Source organism: Brachyistius frenatus, unplaced genomic scaffold (genome assembly GCF_029030835.1).
Source record: "Brachyistius frenatus isolate BFR_SWC_R1_liver_20210118 unplaced genomic scaffold, ASM2903083v1 Contig_67, whole genome shotgun sequence".
Taxonomy (NCBI): Eukaryota; Metazoa; Chordata; class Actinopteri; family Embiotocidae; genus Brachyistius; species Brachyistius frenatus.
Genome location: NW_027210666.1, coordinates 942962 through 956904, shown reverse-complemented (window position 1 = coordinate 956904; position 13943 = coordinate 942962). Strand labels below are relative to the sequence as shown.

The 13943-nt window shown below is 41.5% G+C and overlaps 1 long non-coding RNA gene across 1 annotated transcript in view; it reads right to left on the bottom strand.

The window, feature by feature from the left end:
* The window catches only part of LOC138625914 (uncharacterized), a 53677-nt gene extending 39945 nt beyond the window's left edge, over positions 1-13732 (bottom strand). Inside the window, exon 1 of the long non-coding RNA XR_011311261.1 lies at positions 13650-13732. This is a non-coding gene — a long non-coding RNA (uncharacterized lncRNA). The remainder of the gene's footprint in view (positions 1-13649) is intronic.
* Positions 13733-13943: the final 211 nt, after the last annotated feature.

Genomic DNA, 13943 nt, shown 5'->3' with positions numbered 1-13943 from the left:
TTAAGTGTGGTGCACAACGCAGCGCTCCCTGCCTTACATGCTCTGCAGACTAGAGGTCAGAGCCACTCGGGATAAACAGTGGGTCCAAATTAAATGTCAATTAAATGTCTTCTGGTGAAATGTAGGTAATTTGGTTAAAACCATTGTTACATGCAGCAAAGCTAAAAGAGCAAAAGTGTGACAGCTGTCCTTGTCTCTATGTTATTGGCACAGTAAATGTAATTCCCAGAAGTCACTGGGTCACAAACTTCTCTAATCTGCAACGAAGAAAGCAATGTCTAACTTTTTAATGACGCATTGAGCAGGGTGGGAGTATGTGCAAAGTAAGAGAAAAGGCAGAAAATGGACAAATGACATTACTCGGAGACTATATTCAGGGTGATTAACCTCATGTTACATTTTTCATTTGGCTTACATCCCAGTCCAACTCAACCAGATTAAACTGGTTGATGAGGAGGCCAGCTGGAGTTATTAGAACACTGGGGGGGAAAAAGAGAGTAATTTTGATAGCCTCCTGGAAGAGTAATTGGGGTTAATGAGCAGTACTGTATTAGAGGAAATTATTACATTTGGTCAAACTATGAAAAATCTCAGTGGTGGACATTGTACGAAAAAAAAAAAAAAATCCAAGGCGACTGTGCCTAATGTTGGAGGATTTGAAAAATGCACCAACATGCATTAGTCCAAGTATAAAATGGCTTTCATTTGAATAATGAGAAAGCGCCTACTTTGTGCATTTCTTTGAACCCGAGCAGAATTCTTTTTGTCTATTTTTATTTGTTAAAAAACCACATGCACAATAGACCACATGTGGTTTAATCAAAATTCCTTCAGCAAAATAGAACTTTTAAAAACATAATCAATTTCACTTCCTGGATCTTAATTGATTCCAGCGGGTGCATTTCCTTTTGTTAAAAGTGGAAATACCCTTGCTTGTTTGATGCTATTTACTCTTGTCCTGGACTAGCTTTGCTTTGTCAGGTGAGGTTTTATTTCTTCTTGAAAGGGATTCCTTGAAGTGACTCGGGTGTCAGGTTTGTGACGCTTCCTCTTTTCAATTGTCTTTGCACTCTGAGGAGATGTGAGGACGGGTGGCTCCTCAGCCGTCACAATATTGATACTGTACGATGGCTGTCGAGGCACAAGCCTCTGCTTCTAATCTGCCCTGACAGACCATGCAGCACATGAATGATAGCAGGTGTGACATCACAAATAAGAGAGAAATCAAATGAAGTGAATAAAGAGAAAACTGAATAAAAATTAGGAAAAGTTTTTGGGGAGTTTTTTTTTCTCTTCTTTTCCAGTTATTTATTTTTTTCATAGAAAAGATGGAAAAGAGATACTCCTTTCTCTGATCCAACATCCATTATCCTTTTCTTTTTCTGTTCTGAGCGGGAAGAGATGGTTGATGGGACAGTGGCCTGACCCATTCATTGTGGCAGTGTCAGCTGTGGATTTATTTTCTCTTTAGTGCGCAGAGGGAGACACAGGACAGGATGCTTAAGACTGTAGAACAAAGGCAGACAATAGACTTCTTCAAAGACACCTTGAAGACACTGATTCATCAGTCAGACAAGGAGCCTGTGGGCAGGTGTCTGGCCACAATGGGTCACTCATAGATATACACACACACACACACACACACACAAAAGGTGCAGAGAGAAAACATACATGCCAGCTAAATCAACTCCTGCTTTCACTGTGATTCTATAAGATAGATGCGTGTTGGATGGCACCTTTTGTTCCACAATGCAATAGGCCGAGCAGCTCTTTGTTAAATTGTGGATTTCAGTCACAGCAGCCGATACCTCCGCTGTGTTTAGAGTCGGACACGAGTGATTAAACACTGTGAATACTGTACTGGTGAATGTTGAGGGAATTTAATCTCTGATTAGTCATTTACTCTTTAATAACTCTGTTATGTAGTTTAATATAGTCTATAAAATGGCACCAAATAGTAATGTTAAATAACAAAATATCCCAGAGCCCAAGGTGCTGTTTGCTTTTGTCAAACCAAAGGGGAAGATGTGAGATGTATAATAAGAGACAACGAATCATTTTTCATCGATCATCAGGAAATTAATTGCCAACTGTATATTTAATGATCAATTAAATGTTTGAACATTTTTAAAGCCAAATTGTCAGAAACTGTCGCATCTTAGGTGGGAAGAGTTTGTGCTTCGGGCTGTTCCTTTTTGAACAAAAAATGTGACGTCATTTCATCGAGAAATTGTGATCAGCATTTTCTCTTTTTGAACATTTTAAAGTGCTTACTCAAGAAAATTATCATCAGATGAATCAAAAGGAAAAATAACTTGGTTGGAGCCCTAATTTATAAAGAGAAAAAACAAAACAAGAACCACCAAATATTTGTCTTAGAAACCAGCAACTACAGAATCTTATCTAAATTGTTTTTGATATTCAAATGAAATATCAATACGTCTGAGCTCTAGTTAGACTGAATTTCCTGACCACACTTCTACTTTCTCCATGTTGCGTCTATAGAAAAACAGAGTGATGTCATGAAATGTGATAGCATCACATCTTTTAATCTGATGAGGTCAGGCATGTGTGAAAAAAAAAAAAGAACTCATAAATATCAACAGTAAATTATAGATTTCTGTCTGCTGCATTTGTTGTTGTTTGAGATTAAGAAAGCCCTAAAGGATGTGCGTTTGTACAGTTTGACACATGAAAGACAACAAACACCTCACATTTTCATACACGTGTGTGTGTGTGTGTGTGTCCAAGGATATTGCGGGGCCATGCAGAACCGAGTGACAAGGTGAGAATGGGGAACAAGTAGCATTTCAATTTCAGTCCACTGTGGACAGGATGGCAGCTCTATTTTTACTGTGTTCACGGGACAGCTACAGGGCACTTGCATTTTGTGCAGAATAATTTACGATAAACCTATGAAATAAAACTTGTTTTTTATATGTATTATCATTTTCAGGTGAGAAAACCTGAAATTGTGTGTTTACTACAGAAGCATGGGCCGTTCATTTTTTTTTTAGTTGAACTTCTTTTTAAACTACGGTTACATACTAATTACTTACACCTGAAGCTGCAATTCAGACATACAGTATAACATATATGGCTTCAGTAATAGTAGCCAAACCTTCTCCCGAGAAAATCATGTTGTTTTTCCTCCTACTTTTTTGTCTCGTTGCCAGTGAGAGTCTTTTTTCCCCCTTGTCCCACAGGAAAGACTCTTGAAATTGTTCATTTACCGAGAGGAAGAAGTTGAAGGCCAGGACATTCTTTTTTTTTTTCTGTCAGATTTGTAAAGATTATGCACATCATGATCCTATTAGCCACAGGGAGAATGTGACTACTTAAGATGGATTTATGGAAAAATAGTTATCCCCAAAAAAACATTGGTCGGTGGATGAATCCAAGGCTCCCTCCTCCCTCCACAGAATTTATTCCCTCTGCAAATTCAATTCAAGAGGCTACAGTTGTGTTCTCAAGGCCAACAAGTCTGAAAGTCATAATCCCAGACCACAAGTACCACTTCACGTTCCCAGCAGGCTCTTTTCCTGGAACTTTGAGATTGCTGAGGCGGAGCTGATTTGGCAAGGGATTAATCTGCCCCAGCACCTGCAGTCTCTGTAACCAGCCACTGCCTGGCCCATAGAGACCCCAAAACAGTGGGTTACCAGAGGTAAAGAGATAAAAGGTACAACATCTGAGATCATGTACTACCTTTTATATGTTTTCATAAACTTTCAGTTATTTCTTTTATGAAAACAAAGAGGATTAATTGGTTTGTAATCTAACTTTTCAAGTATCAAAATCTAATCCCTAAAAAGTTCATTGTTGGTTTGTTAATGAATGGAGTCATTCTCATGCACTCATCCTAATGAGTGAGGCTTACCTTCCCCTGCCCTTCCACAGTTTATTTTCCTCAGGTCAGAGCCCCAGCTCAAGGACCCCATGGCTGGCGCCATATGCGAGCGAAGCAGGGGGTGGTGCAGTGGAAGCCTGCTGGTCATGCCACTGAGCTCAGGTAGGTTCCCCGAGCCAGACCCCCCCTTCCACCCGGGCACCCAGGGGAGAGGAGGTGTTAAAACCTGAAGGGCCTTTGCCTGGTCCCCCTGAGCATGCAACCATCTGCTCCCCGCCCCCGCCCAGCTGGCCACCTTTGATCCCACCAAATTTGAGCTAAAATGAGGATGATGACTGAGGTCTTCCAGTTTGCTCTGGAGAAGAGTGTGAGTGGGGAGGGCAGGGTGGCGGGGGAGCAGAGGTTCAGGGACTCAACATTGAGAGAAACTTGGTGATGACATGGCTACAAATCCCATTTCAGACCAAATACATTGTCCTTCACAGATGTGTTTCCACCTAAAAACCACATATAGTTGTGAATATGCCAGCAGATGTGTCTGGCAGAACACTCGCATGAAAACTTTTATAGCGTAGAGCCACACTGTTAAAAGTCTGAGAGAAAATACAAGTGAGGCTGTCCGCAGCATTACACTGCACGCTGAACAATGACAAAATTACAGGTAGATTGTCCATTAATATACGAAAATATATGGAATCCTACCATTTATCTCCCTTAATGGCTAGGGACACACTGCGACCACGGCGATGTAATTGCAACATCTCATATCTCTAATTAAAACATGTCTCTCAAACAGATGTAAAATGTGACCTGGGGTCAATTAAAATTGATATCAAAATGATCAGAATTGCTCTCTCATGAAAACATATGGATCTGAGCCAAATGGCTTCTACTCCCCGTGATTAAAGGAGAATTTTGAACCGAATGACCAATTCAGTGATGAATCAGCGAGGGAAGCACACAATCAGCATTTTGCTCCAGCGACCCAGGACCAAATTGATTCCACAGAAAATATCATGTGAATAATTAAACGCATTGATTAAACAGTGAGATAATATTTAATTAAGGTGGCTCATTTGAATTCCTCTTGCACCGCCATTAATGGGTCATTAACACAATTAATTAATTAAGCACCCTCTAACTACCAAAAGGAATTCAATCTATAATGAGTACACGTTTTTGAAGAAGTTAATTAGGTAATCCCAGCTCAAACAAAGTCTTATGTACAGCATCTAATGTGAACTACAACTGCAGTTAAAAGTTGCTGAAGTCTTTGTCAAGGATAGAGCATCAATACTTGGAAAATAAAGCATGTTATACAGCAGGGGTTTAAACAAATTTGAAGAGTTTCTCTAGTCATGTTGAACCTGGGTGTCGCATCGCTGTATTTCCACCAGGAACTGCCAAAAATGATGATCAACCGAAAATCTGTGAAAGCTGGAAAAAGACAGTTGAAAAAGGAGAGTTTGCCAAGTGGAGTTTGAGAATGTCTCTATTTTATGAACGTCTCTAAAGGTTTCTTGGCTTTGTCTTTTTTTTTGGTTCACGAAAGATTAGAGGCACAAATACTTAGTTGAATAACTATAATTTTAAATGATTTGTTTAAGTAATTTCTTGAGTACGTTGTAAACTATCCAAACATTCATTTAAGTTGCTCAACTGTGAATATTTGCTGCTTTTCCTCACCTTGACATGACTGTGATGTTAAAATTGTGTTTTTGACTGTTGGCGACACAAAACAAGAGATTTCGATGGCATCACCTTAAGCTATAAGGATATTTTGATAGGCATTTTTAACTGTTTTCCAATGATAAAACAACCAAATGATGAATCAAGAAAATAACCGACCGATTAATCAATGAAGGAAATAATCGTTTGTTACCGTCGTGCTAAATAATAGGATCAAATTAATAAGTTTGACAATAAAACTTTAATTATGAACTCCCTGTCCAAAATACAAAGTTAATTACTGCAGTGATTCTTTGTTGCAAAAAAGATCTGCAGTTTGATTTCATGGCAACAAAAAGTACAAATCAAATGGAGGTCTGTTACTTTACACATTTCAACTGGGAAATCCTTGACATGAAATATTTTGGGAATGCTTGATCTATATTCTACAGCAGGAAGAAGGCAAGGTGGGGAAGTGACAGCTAAAGCAGCCCTGTGTGTGATCAGGGGTGAGCTCCCCTGGTGAGATTCCTCACCCCTGTAGCGTGAACAATCCTCAGACGTGATCTGCCAGGCTAACCGGCTTGCATAAATAAAATCGGTTATCTCCCCATCCCTTTGCTTCCCTGTCCGCGCCTGGGCTGTATTTAATCACACGGGGGCCGACGGGATAGGCCGTTTTTCTGCAGGAATAATCAGAGGGCCTCCATGTGTCCTGGTCATATGCATTAATCCTGCCTTCCTATGGCTGGCCTTATCAGCTCCCAAAGCCCACCTCTCATGGGATCTGGGCCGCTGTCTCAGCACCCTCTAATCTGCCCTGAGAAATTGTTAACAGGATGTAAATGCGTCCAGGGATGATATATGGCTTCTTGTATAACATACATGTTATTGTTAAGCGTTTTGCATGCAGGTTCTGGGATTATGCACACAGAGAATGGAAAAGATGGTATTGATTGATGGAATAACAAATGTCGAATATCGTTTTAGATGCAAATGATCGCACAGTGTTATGGGACAAATCTTTTTTCTGCTGCTTATGGATATGGACCTGGATGAAATAGTGGAGGAACGGAGGACTTATCTCAGGCAGCTATTTTACTTTAATGGAATGTACTGTACACAGAGGAAAGAAGAAAGGTGGATGCAACCATCAAGATTATTTTATTACACACATATGCGTATATCAGTGCAGGCTGATGAAAATTTGGATTTCTTTGAGCTGACCGAGTATCAAAAACCTCACAGGTATCATGTGAGTCATGTTTCATTTTTTAAAACATCTTAAGGTGTCATCGGAAATTAGTGTTTGAGACACTGAGGGAGTACATCCTTTGTTTTTGTGTCACCAATAGAGAAATTTATTCCCTACTTCTTAACAGAGATATATATATATATTTTTTTTTTTTTACAAGAATCCCATCCTGTCAATTTCAGTCAGAGCCTGGTTTGAGTCAAAGTTATCCTCATCTCATATTCTGATGCATTTCTATTTTGATGTGAACCGTTTCATCTTCATTCTATCAGTAAGACGTATCGCTGATGAGCGTTGGAAATCTTCATACAAAGCTGTCAGGAATTGCATTTTTAAAACATCAATAAAGTATATGGTACTGTATATGCTGTCAGCAGTATACTGTATCTTATCAGCATTCATAGTGATCTATATTTCCACTGCGCTGCGAAGAGGAAAAAAAAGATTTATTAATCTACATCCTCCAATCAGGAATTTCTTCAGTTTTGTTGTCTTTTACTTTTCTTTGTTTTGCAGTGCTCAGAACAGAGAAAGTCTTTGTTGTCACTTCCTGTCAAGGTTGGTTAGGACTCAGCATCAGTTCCGATGGACAGGAAGCACTGTGATTGTTCTGTAGTACAGTAATTAGACCCCCCCCCCCCTCACCTTCTCTATCCAGCAAATGTGATGCAAAGCATCTCAAAGTACTGTCTCCCGTGATTAAAGGCAGCTCATTATCTGTGGCTAGATTCAAGCCCCCACAGAGGAATGTATGCAAACCAAAGAGGAGGCACAATTGTCCTTGTCTCCCAAAAGAGAATCTGACGCTTTCATATTTCAAGTCCCATTTACTCCAGAACTGGAAGCTGAATCTCACTGTTGAACTAAAATACAATCTTTTCTGATCTGAAATCATCAACCTAAATCTTTGGGAGCATAGGGCTTTTGTTTCTAATGAAAGACCACAACAAATATATTTTTCCAAGTGATTATTGTGATATTAACTAGTCCTGAAAGTTACTTACTGCTCAAACCAAAGTCCAAAACTCTAAATATATCTCGGGTTTTTTTTCCACTATATTTGTTAAAAATGACTGACACAATTAATTATCACAACTGTTTAAGATTATTTTTCTGTTGACTTACCATTTGAGCCCAAAAGTACAGAACAAAATGACAGTATTCCCAGCATGCCATGCCTCACAGGGAGACCCTGACAGCCTCTGAGGGCAGTGCACCTAAGGGGGCAGACAAGAAATGTCAGGACAGAGGACTCTTAAAAAGATGCCGCACCTGAGGGGCCTCCACAGAGAAACTCTAAATGACTGACCGCTGCATTTGTCCAGCAACTATCATTATCAAAAATCAAATGTGGCGAGAGTCTGCATGGAGGCAACCTTTAATGGAAATGTTACAAATGAAGCTCTCAAATAATGAATAATTTCTGTCCACTCTCAGCAGTGTCTCCCAGCAAGAGGGTGCCAAAACGTGGACATTTTTCAAGCTGGGGACTGATTAGGCTGAAGATGGGACTCGGCTGGAGGACGGACATCGCAGTGCTTCCCCAGAGAATAAATTTGCACCTGCCCCATCCGGAACAATGGCCCTCTCTGCCTTCGCACTGTGCGCTGGGCTTAATTAAAAAACATGTCTAATTTGCACACTCTACTTTGCTTCAAAATTGGAATCTAGTTCACCACTGAGTCTGTTAATTTACACAGGAAACTACCGGCTGAGAGGGGATGGTGCCGTGATGGGTTTGACAGCAGACTGGACAAAGAGCGGACACAGTGAAAACATCCACACACTGTGGGGCCCCGGCGTCTTGCTCACTCTCCCTATCTCTGCTAACACGCAGTGTTCAGGGAGGGAAAAACTAACTTTGATTCAACATACCAGAGGAATAATCCTAACTGCTTCATAGTGTGGGATAATCTCCATAAAGTGAAATCACAGAAGGGCGGATGGCGGAATGGGAATCCTAACACGTCTTTTCTGACAGGTGACCGGATTGATGATTCCGCGAGAAAATGTATATTGCTGAAAAGGCGGATGAATTATGACAGTTTTCATATTAAGCAGACTTATCTGAGGCAAAGAGCATTAACAGTGCCAAGTACATCGACCGATACTATCACAAATTGACCTGCCAATCACCTCACTCCGGCTTCAAAAGGTGCAGATAAGGTATTTAAGGTCATTGAAAGCAGATTTCACTGGCTGTTGGCCTTGCTCTTTACTATTATCACAAACGTGTTTAGCTCCCGACGAAAAAGCGCCTTGGTCTCCTTTGCTACATGAAAAAGATCTTGGATAATTCACAGAGGCTCAAAAACAGAGGCTATTTCACAGCTAGGATTTTACACTCTAACTGAAATAGCCCTTTAATACTCCTTTCCGTGTCGGAGAAGACTGGGTAGCGGTGGGGTCGTGGGGTGGAACTTGCCAAGGGCTTACGAGGTAATCTCATTGATATTTATTCATCTAATGATGACGAAGAATGTAAACTAATGGCTACATTCATTCCGAGATGACCCCAATGAGTCGTTCATATTAAAGTAATGAATTGTACATAAAAAGGAGCTCCAAATCTTCAAGTCAGACAGGGAATAAGCTCTAACGCAGAGAAATCCCAGCAAGGTATTAAAGTTAGCAAATGGTAGATAATACCACAAGATTCCAAAGTGTGTCCAACAATGATCCTGTAAGGGTGAATTAAAGCTCCTGGCAAATTGGATGCAAGTAAGACTTAAATAAAGATTCAGATTTTGCAGACTGAAATTTATACTGCCATGTCCCTTATTTGAAAACTCTCAGCTGGAATTTGGATACAGACTAAAAACAAATTCCATCTTCAACAGCTTAGTGTACATGTGATAATTACATATCGCAGCTGTGACATTGTGACATAGAGAAAGGGGAAGAAAAAAAAAAAAAGACAGCAAAAGTAGGGCTTGAGTATCTCTGGGAGATAGAGGAGGCAGAGGGAGAAGAGACAGAGGTCTGGAGACAGAAAGTCGAGGACAGGGAGAGTGTTACTTTTTGGAGGGAGATCACTCCTCACGTCGAGCTGGAGCTGTCGTACCTGTCGCTGCGGTGCTGACAGGCGGTTTGTTTGAATGGGGGGGTCAGGCAAGGAGCAGGGGAAGTGAAAGAATGCTAAGGACACTCAAAGTTACAGATAGCAAGAGGGGATCAGGCAGCAAAGGTGACACTGTGATTTATTGACTCCTCGGGGGGTCATCTTGACCCTAAGTTTGAGGTCACTGTAACAGCCAGTAGTAATGGGAATTTCCGTACCCTGATCTGCACTTTACACAAACTGTGCAGCACACATTATGCAAAACGGCATCAGAAAAACTCCTGCTCGATCCCTCAGAATAAAGTTATTTTACAATAAAGTTCCTAAAATAAGAAAAGAAAATTGAATGAATCAAATTTGAAATTGGATATTGTTTCAGGCTTGCTGAAATTATACGTAAAAGGTTCAGCAGCAGTCAAAGCACTCCCTCTCACTTGAGCTGAGGTCTGTTCCCCTTCAGCTGTTGTTTTTGTCTTGTTTACTCAACATTCACTGACGTCGGTGTTGTCATCACCTGTGAAATGACTAAGCTGAGTCTAAAGCTCTAATGAGAAAACACACAAAGGCGCTCATTCGGGTATTGCAGCATTACACAGAGATACAGTATAACCTAAATCCCCCCAGCTATCCAAACACGTTGCTTTTCATATAGCCTGTTGTTGCCGGCCGTTTGGCTTGCGTGGCCATGGGGGCAGCTGTTGACACTGTTACCATTGCATTTCCTGTTAAGCCTACCAGCTGCCTCTCTTCTATTCTCCACGGCCCCCTGGAAAGGGTGGGTGAAACAAGTGTTACCAGCCGTCTCGACGACAGACAGCTCCTTTCTGCCTCTGGCTGTTACTGTATCACCAGGCTTTAATGGCACAAAGAAAACCAGCAAGCGTGGCGACCACAATGGCCTCGCAACGCACCTCACCAAGCCCTCTCTTATTAACACACACTCTTCGTCCCGCAGGTTCGACCTACGACTGGAGAGGGGCGTACGGAGGGTGGACTGTATGCCACGAGCACAATGATAACATGGCCGCAGTTGAGTGTATGTCAATAACAATTGAGATGCAGCTGAACACACACACAGGTTCATTTAAACTAAGATGTTAATCAAAAAGAAGAGAACTGGGTAATGATGTATCTTTAGCCATATGTGTGCAGTTCCACTACAAAAACAACATGCAGAACTGAATTCACAAAAGTGTAAGAAGAAACATCATATTTGTGAAGATTTATCAAGCAACATCAAAGAATCATGAGATCCCTGACGAATACCTACAATTCAGGTGAGCGGTAGCACTGCAAAGCATCCATGTCTGCAAAGCATACAGCACCAACAGTATGTGTATGTTTGTGAATGTGTATAAGGGCCGCTCCATCCCCCTTCAACTTCAAATATTGACTGTCAAAAAGAGTGAAGAGTACTCTAGTAATTAGTTTATATGCATATGAAAGACAGCGGTGGCCTTGTGATGTAAATGTGCTCTCGCCATTTTAGGCCTGTATGTGCAGCTTCTCAAAAGATGCCAAAACAATGATTAGCTAATGTGCAAGAGAGTCGCTTTGCCGCGCACAATCGATAATGAAATCTGACCATTTTGATGGGACTCTGGCTTTTAAGAGCAGACTATGAAAAAGTTCTCGTTGTTATTGATGGCGGCAGTTTTTTCTTGTGGATGAGAGAAGGGGGAGAAGGGGGGGTTGTCGAGGAGGTGTCACATGATTAAAGCAGCGATTGGAGAATAAAGATCGGTAGGGTATGGGAAGAGATAAGAGGAGAGTAACCATGTTTAAAGTGTGCTGTGATCAGCCATTGCATGAGGGAAAGCAATGACAGGTGTACTGTAGATAGTCTTACTGCGAGGAAAACAGGAATGGGTGACTCCTCCAAAGCTCTGCCGCTAAAATTAGAATATTTTAGAAGATGTGAACAATAGGCTGTTAGATCCGGGGATGAGGATTCAAAAATGTATTTTTATTCCAACTGATAATGACCCTCCCAGCTTGTGCATATTCTTAATTCAACAACGGCGGAAAATAAAGCTTTACCGAGATGAAGGACCTGCTCTGTCTTGCTTAGGAATGACAAAAGTGAGGCCAGGCAACACTGGAGGACAAGGCCAGCCATGAGGTAGGGGAGGTGTAAGGGAGGGTGTTTATTTCCTACTTTACAGACCTGCCTTGTCAGCATATCACGTTCCAAGCCAATGTCTCAAACATGAAGCCGCAACACGAGCGACACCTCAGCCCGCTACAACATTCAATAAATATAATAAACATCCCTGTGAAACAAATTGTTCATAAGCTACCTGTTTAATTTTTCAGATCTCCTTGAACCATATATTTCCTTATTAGTTTGGAGACATTCGCTTGGCTTGAGTGGATGGATGATGCTGTCAGGGGCCTGGGCATTATGGCGGCTCTGTGTGAGTGATTTCTACCAAGGAAAGCCTATTAGGCCTGACAGGGGGATGATGATATTAGGCCATCATCATTCAGGAGACACCGCCCCCACCAACCCCACTACACCCTCATCCATCAGACAGCCCCAAACACCCAGCCATGCTCCCTCCTTTCCTTTGCTCCACCTCACTCCCTTACTCTCCCCTCTTCACTCCTTCCCTTGTTTCTTTTTTTTCTTTTTTTTCCCCTCCTTCCCATTTCCCTCCTTTCCAGACTAGTGCTTTTACAGTATTCCCCACGCAATCTGTTGTTTCCTATTTTCACTGTTTTATATCTTTCCAGCCTACTCCCTCTCTTCACTTTCCCCCTGCTCTCTCTCTCTCTCTCTCTCTCTCTCTCTCTCTCTGATAGCAAACACAAAGACAAATTCTGCCCTTTTCTTAGCCCATGAAACATTTAACATTTCATTCCAGATCTTGGCAGACGCAAGTAAAAAATGACCTAATGAATCTTACTTATTGTCTACCCTGAGTGCAATCACGAGCTAAATATGAGATCCCTGTCCCCTGGCCTGTATCCATTGTCTTCTTGGCCTTCTCCTCATCCTCTGAGGATTGAGGTCTTTACCTTTGAGCTGCAAAAATTGTGCCAGCCAGATTAGCAAAGCAGTACATTCAAAAATCTCTTGGGTAAGCATGTAGTTTTGTTACAATAAAGAGAAATTGTTCTACTTTTTCTCTCTTTTTCATCCAGAAACACACAACCTACATAATCAGAGAGTATAAACAGGGATTTACACAAGTGCGTTAAGGGGTTAGCTTGTTAACCTTTGCACATAGTTGCCATAGTTGCATCGTAAACATCAAATTTTCTTGAAAATGTTACTACACACCAGAGATACAATGCGGAAACAAGCTGGGGGCTTTTCGTCTTTCCCGACGACTTTCTGATGCAGACTGTGAAGACAAAACAAATGAGTTGACGAAAGGCGAAATTATCAGCTCCTTTTCAGGAACACACATCAAGCAAAGCCACCTCCACTACAAACTGTCTGCGGGCTACAAAGGAAAGAACATAAAATACCTTAATGGTACATCAGTCTTGTATTCAGGGACCGACTGATGCTCTGTTGCTTCAGTGGTATCCACAGTTGAAATCCAACTCAACTATAAAGTGACCGCCATTATCGCATTTGACATGTTTGATTCCTATATAATTCAGCTAAATGCCATATTTACTTGTTTCTTTTCTGTATAGTGGGCGACACTGACCATCTTCTGTTCCCAGAGGATTAAAGCAACAAACAACAAACGTAGGGAGCTCTCTTTAGTAATCCATCTGACCCCGGGGTACGGAGAGTCTCTCTCCCTGCACCCCACAGCCTTTTGTGGGAGCATAAACCTGAGTAAAGCCCTACTGACCTCCGCTTTAGTCCAGGGTTCCCGTAGTCGTGACCCCCGAGACCCCGAGTTCTGCGGGAAGCGGAGGAGCTCCATTGATGAGAGAGTTCGGCTGGACTTTCGCTCTAAGCTTGTTTCACATGGTGATCAGTGCAGCCGAAGGCCGTCTGCTGGCCTTGACAATGGACGGTTTATGTGGCAACAGTCAAATGGTGTCAACAAGCCATTGCTCTCACAATGTCCATTGTCAGCCTCGTCTCGTTGTTTTTTTTTGAAAGCCTGATCAAACACGCTTTTGTCCTGTGCTTGAATGTT